General features: G+C 43.1%; 1 protein-coding gene across 3 annotated transcripts in view; it reads right to left on the reverse strand.

Moving 5' to 3' along the window:
* The window catches only part of TMEM225B (transmembrane protein 225B), a 53,181-nt gene that overhangs the window by 25,617 nt on the left and 21,855 nt on the right, over nucleotides 1-5,709 (reverse strand). Inside the window, exon 2 of one of the 3 annotated variants that reach the window (XM_027772508.1) lies at nucleotides 4,560-4,650. The exons of the other annotated variants lie outside the window; for them this stretch is intronic. The gene's annotated coding sequence lies outside the window, so the exon portion shown is untranslated. The remainder of the gene's footprint in view (nucleotides 1-4,559; nucleotides 4,651-5,709) is intronic. 3 annotated transcript variants of the gene reach the window in all.

Here is a 5,709-nt window from a genome sequence, read left to right on the forward strand (position 1 = left end):
GTTCAGCTGCCTCTCCAGGGCCGGCGTGTGGCCTTTGGACCAGCAAGCTGAAGCGGAAAACAAGGTCTGAGAACTTGCAACTTGAGAAGATGATGGTTACCAGCCCTGCATTGCCTCAGGGAAGAACAGGAACTACTCTACCATTCTTGAAGTGAAGGTACTTAATGAGAATAGGACAGTGTGGAATGGGGTAAGTGAAGAGAAGAGGATAGAGAAAGATAGCAAGTGAGCAATAGAGAGACAGGACGTCAGTGAGAAACAGATAGGGTTTATTAACTGTTGATGATGACATGTATAGAATTCTCAACTGGATTGGTCTGAGAAGTGTTTCATGATGGGCAAAGTATTTTTACAAGCAAAACGAGAAATAGCAATTGACTGTTTTATAAAAATAATTAGAATAATAAAGATAATGATTGGGGAAAACAGAAAAGATATGGAATGTTGAAGTGGGGAGATTAATGTCTCTGTACTGACTGACGTGCATGGCATTCCCTTTTGAAGAAACAATGTAATACACTGTAAAGTTATATGTAATCCAATGTAATATGAAGAAGATTATGATGATAATAAAAATAAAAAATTAAAAAAAATTATTATTTTATTTAAGTTTATTTATTTTACTTATTTTTAATTTTGACCAGAGAGGGACAAAGAGAGAGACAGAGAGAAAGAAAGAAAGCCGCCAAGTCCGGGACTCAAACTGCAGTCGGCCATGTGGGAGTCCAGGGCCCTTAACCACCCCATGGCCTGACCTCCTATTCATCCTTAAGGACACAGCTCAAAGGCAACCTTCTTTATAAAACCTTTATATAAACCTGTTTCAGTTTTTTTGACTGAAATACTTCTAATTCAAAGGGAGGAGAGAAAACCTATGAAGTCTTCAAATAGTTTAACTGCAAAACCAGGTGACCACGAGAACATTTAATTCTAATAGCAGAACAAATGCACAAGGTTTCTTGTACATTTATATCTCCAGGTATTTCCATTTCCACCCCTCCATTTCTTTCCATTCCAGGAAGGAAATATTCTGGGTCAAGTAGAGTCCCATGAAATCCATGCCTACCTACGACATCAGAATGTGACTTTATTTCAAAATAGGGCCTTTACAGAAGTAATTAGTTGAGATCAAAATGAGTTAGGGGGCCTTAAGTCCAAAGACTGGTATCTTTATAAGTGAAAAGAAAGGGTGACTCAAAGATTCCTTGTGACAACGAAGGCAGAGAATGGAGTGCTATGGTTACAAACCAAGGAGCACCAAGGATGGCTGGAAGCCACCAGAAACTATTGGGTTGTCGGGAAAGTCATCACACATTTTTGCACAGAAAAACACATCATGATTTTCCCAATGACCTAATAGAAAGGGTTAAGGAAGGATTCTTCTTTAGAGTTTCAGAGAGAGTCTTGCTGATACCTTAATTTTAGACTTTCAGCCTCCAGAACTATCAGAAAATACCTTCCTTTTGTTTCAAGCCATGTAATAGTGGTAAATCATTAAAGCAGCCCTACCCTAGGACCAGCAGTTAGTATAATGGCTATGTCGCTGGACTCCCATGTAGTCGACCATGGTTTGCATCCCAGACCCGGTGGCTTAAAACTCACGCTGGGCGCATGTGCATGCGTGCCCAAGATCCCAAGAGAATGGAGGAGAAGGGATTGCAGCGTGGCCATGCCCCCTGGGGGGTGATTTCTCGCTTTCTGTCTCTATGTCTCTGTCTGTCTGGGGAGCACATGCGCCCTATAGCGAAAACCTCCCCCCCCCCAAAAAAAAAGATCAAGGTAGAGGGACCAGCAGTTAGCATAATGGCTATGTCACTGAACTCCTATGTAGTCAACCGCGGCTCGAGTCCTGGACCCGGTGGCTTAAACTCACACCGGGCATGTGTGCGTGCGTGCCTGAGATTCCAAGAGGAGAATGGAGAAGAAGGGATTGCAGCGTGATCATCCCCCCTAGGGGGTGGTTTCTCACTTTCTTTCTCTCCGTCTCTGTCTTTCTGGTGAGCGCATGCGCCCTAAAGCAAAAACTTCTCAAAAAAAAAAAAAAAGATCAAGGTAGAATATTTCAGGCAAAAATAATAGCATACATTGGGGTCAGCAGGTAGCATGGTGGTTAAGGCACTGAACTCCCATGTGGCCAACCACGGTTTGAGTCCCAGACCTGGCAATTTGTTTTATCACTTTCCCTGTCTCTCTGGTGAATGCGCAGTGACCTATAGCAAATTAAAATATTAATAATGACAAATTAAATAATTGTTTTTAAAATAATAATAGCATATCCCAATGCTCAGAAACACAATAGAGAATACTAAGTTTACAGAGCAGTGAAAAAAAAATTCAGTGTGCTGTAATGTATGCTCCATGTGGGCAGGAAGCAGGAGATATGGTAGAAAAGTACAGCAGAGGGCAGTTATGTGATGTGGTCTTAAGGTGACTGGATCCTATGTGGCTAACTGAGGTCTGAGTCCTAGACACAGGAGCTTGAAAAACACGGCAGCATGCTCATGCATGGCAGTGTGCCTGTGCATGTATGCATGCATGTATATGTGTGTGTGTGCCCAAAATTCCAAGAGGAGAATAGAGGAGAAATTGCAGCATGGTTATCCATGCTAAAGGGGTGCTTTCTCATTTTCCCACTCTCACACACTGTCTCTCTCCAGCAAGCACATGCACCCTGTAGCAAATTAAAGGGGAAAAAAATGCAGTAGATGGGACCAGCAGTTAGCGTAACGTCTATGTCTCTGGGCTCCCATGTAGTTGACCGCGGTTCGCATCCCGGACCCGGTGGCTTAAACTCATGCCGGGCACGTGTGCGTGCGTGCCCAAGGTCCCGAGAGGAGAATGGAGGAGAAGGGATTGCGGCGTGGCCATCCCCCCTGGGGGGTAATTTCTTGCTTTCTATCTCTCTGTCTCTCTCTCTCTCTGTCTGGCGAGCGCACGCGCCCTATAGCAAAAACCTCTAAAAAAAAAAATGCAGTAGAGCCAAATAATGAAGAGACTTACAGGACACACTCAGGATTTTGGACCTACCCTACGAACACAGAATGATATGTTCAAATTTATTTCCAGGGGGGTTCTTTCTGACAGTAATGTGAAGAATAGATAGCAGTGTGGAGAATAAACTAGAGTGAGAGAAAAGCATAGCAATAACATATAGCATAGCAATATGTTAATAACAAAGGAAAAAAACTTAGGATCTAAGTGGCAGTGACAGACAACAGAATCAGGCTTTGCTGGAAAAAAATAAAAACAAAAAATAATGATAGGACTTGGTAACAGATTGAATATGGAAGGAAAGAAAATTATGCAGGTTTTACAGACTGGGAAACCAGTTGCTAAGATTAACCAAGGTAGGGGCCAGCAGGTAGCATGGTGGTTAAGGTGCTGAACTCCCACATGGCTGACCACAGTTTGAGTCCTGGACCTGGAGACTTGCTTTCTTACTTTTTCTTTTTTTCTCTCTCTTTCTCTCAAGTCAAATTAAAAAATGATAAGTAAAATTAAATAATTAATAAAAAAGATTAACCAAAGTAGTAATGGGAAGGTAGAGGTGGCAGAAAAGAATGATGTTCAGTGCAACTATGAACATCTAGCACTCAGGAGTCAGCTAGAAGCCAGAGCAGCATGTAGTGGTACCCAAAATTATGGAAGAGGATAGGATCACCTACAGGAGTGAATTGTTTTAGGGAAAACCAATTTTTTAACGAACAGCTGGAGAAACAGGAGTAGGCAAAGGTACTCAGAAGGCAAGAGACAGACCAGAAGAAAACAGTGCTTCCAAAAGCAAGGCACAAGAGTTACAAGGAGTGGGGTACCAGCAGTTAGCGTAATGGCTATGTTGCGGGACTCCCACGTAGTCGACCGCGGTTCGCGTCCTGGACCCAGTGGCTTCAAACTCAACGCCGGGCATGTGTGCGTGCATGCCCAAGATCCTGAGAGGAGAATGGAGGAGAAGGGATTGTGGTGTGGCCATCCCCCCTGGGGGATGATTTCTCACTTTCTGTCTCTCTGTCTCTGTCTGTCTGGCGAGCACACGTGCCCTATAGCAAAAACCTCTCAAAAAAAAAAAAGAGTTACAAGGAGTAATCATATTCATAAAAATACTAAGGGGGTCCAAAAAATAAGCTCTGGAAAAAATGTATCCAGTGCATTCTTGAGTTAAGATGCCAGTAATGTGCATAAAACCAGTTCTGATGAAGCAGACACAGGGCCCTATGTTTGAAAAGTGAATGGCAATTAAGATAATACAAACTGTAAGAGATTGTTTTAAAAAGGTATGATAATGAAGGGAACATAGGTAATTGTACCCAACTTCCCCCTACTGCTCATCAGCCATCAAATCTTGCAGGTTTTCATGTAAATATCTCTTGTATCTCTTTGTTTCCTTCTTCAGTCAGGAGTCTGATTCAGAAGCTTCATGAAGAGGTACCTACACTAAGTCTTCAAGCCTGTGACCTCAGGATGAGTGGAGTTTGGATAGACAAAAACTGTAAGGGATGGCAATACATGTGGAAGGACACCAAGGCTTGAGAGTGGGTAGTACAAGATATCTTCAGCATTACCTTGTGCAGACCCACCAATCTTGCCAGATTTGTTTTAGAGAACACTGAGGTGAGACTCTAAAGTCCAGCTGAGGCCACACTGCACAAAACCCTGCAGGAAAGTTACGGATTAGGGACTGAATCCAGTAGGCACTATGAACTAGCATAAGAAGTAAATGAATCTTTAGGGAAGCAAACAAGGGCTCTTGGCTTCTCAGAGAACTTAGACAGCTATCTGTCCCCCCTCAACTAAAACTTGACTCATTTCTTACTCTACATTCTTTCAAGACCAAACTCATGACTTTTTAAGGCTTTCTGCGCCAATACTGAGTTCATACTGATCTTCTCTTGTGAATTTCAACACTACTTATTGTCCCACAGCCTTCTATAATTGATTAATCCAACTCAACTCTAAATTCAGGTGGGCAGGAGTTAGGTTCTCTTTCAATTCAGTCTCAGCATCATGATTATTATTCAATAAATTGTACTTAACTTAAAAATCAGTCTGAATAGGGAACCAGCAGTTAGCGTAATGGCTATGTCGCTGAACTCCCACGTAGTCGACCGCGGTTCGTGTCCCGGACCCGGTGGCTTAAAACTCACGCCGGGTGTGTGTGCGTGCGTGCCCAAGATCCCGAGAGGAGAATGGAGGAGAAGGGATTGCGGCGTGACCATCCCCCCTGGGGGGTGATTTCTCGCTTTCTGTCTCTATGTCTCTCTCTGTCTGTCTGGCGAGCGCACGCGCCCTACAGTGAAAATCTCTCAAAAAAAAACAAAAAAATCAGTCTGAATACATAATTGTAAGGTTAAATGTGTGAGAGAAAATCCTCCAGACAAGCTGTATCAAAGCCCATAGTGTGGATTATCTAAGCCTTTGGCCCCCAATTAAATAATCCAACTCCATTTATTTTAAATGGACGTACACCAGATCACAATGGGATGGAAGACTGAAATTAAAATGTTCAAGGACCAGGAGATGGCATAATGATTCTGTCGCTGGACTCCCACATAGTCCACTGCATTTTGAGTCCCAGACATAGCAGCTTGAAACTTACCCAGGGCATGCTCTGTCAGGTGGATCGATGATTAAGGGCGCTGGACTCTCACATGGCCAACCACAGTTCAAGTCCCAGACCTGGCGGCTTGCTTTCTCGCTTTCTCTCTCTTTCAC

This window comes from Tupaia chinensis, unplaced genomic scaffold (assembly GCF_000334495.1).
Source record: "Tupaia chinensis unplaced genomic scaffold, TupChi_1.0 Scaffold000279_1, whole genome shotgun sequence".
NCBI lineage: Eukaryota > Metazoa > Chordata > Mammalia > Scandentia > Tupaiidae > Tupaia > Tupaia belangeri.